This window comes from Phaethon lepturus, unplaced genomic scaffold, assembly GCF_000687285.1.
Source record: "Phaethon lepturus isolate BGI_N335 unplaced genomic scaffold, ASM68728v1 scaffold32294, whole genome shotgun sequence".
In the NCBI taxonomy this organism is placed as follows: Eukaryota; Metazoa; Chordata; class Aves; order Phaethontiformes; family Phaethontidae; genus Phaethon; species Phaethon lepturus.
The window spans coordinates 8475-9378 of NW_010536046.1; positions in this window are offsets into that span (position 1 = coordinate 8475).

Here is a 904-nt window from a genome sequence, read left to right on the forward strand (position 1 = left end):
GTCTGTTGCCTCTTGTCCTATCACTGTGCACCTTCAAGAAGAGTCTTCAGCTTGTCTTGTCTACATCATCTGATGCAGACAGCAGTTGTGGACATCAGTAAGATCTCCCCTTAGCCTTCTTTTCTCCAGACTGAACAAACCCAGTTCCCTCAGGTTCACATCATGCCTCCCTGACCCTCTTTCAGCCCTGTACAGGACTTGCTGCAGTTTGTCACTGTCTTTCCTGTACTGGGGAAGCCCAAAACTGGACACGGTACTCCAGATGGAAGTCACACAGGTACCAAACAGAGGGGAAATAATCATGTTCGTCAAGCTGTTGGCTACACTTGTGTGTGATACAACACAGTATGGGCATACTGCTCACTCATCTTCAACTTGCTGTCCACCAGGACCCTATGTCCTTGCAAAGCTGCTTTCCACCCAGTTGTCCCTCAGCTTGTGCTGTTGCATGGAGTTGCTCCATCCCAGGTGCAGGACTTTGCCTCTGCCTCTGTTGAACTTAATGAGATTTCTGTCAGCCCATTTCTACAGTCAGATGCCCTGTGAAGGGCAACCCTGCTCTCCAGTGTACCAGCTGCTCCCTTTTATTTAACACCAGCAGTGGACTGGCTGACTGTGTAATGCACCTCATCATCCAGGTCATTATTAAAGGTATTAAAACAGTATCATCAGCTCCAATAGCAACCCCTCAGGAATGTGATTAGTAAATGGCTGCCAGCTGGACTTCATACCGCTGTCTATCAGTGGTTTGCAAGTCAGCAGGAGAAAAGCAAGTAGAGGCTATAATCTGAGCACATTTGGCCCACAGTCAAATTTTGTGTTGATCTGAGTGTTTTGGAGAGCTAGTGGTAAAGTCTTTACAGTTTTACTTGTTTGCCTTCTATGTGAAATCAGCAGAATTCTC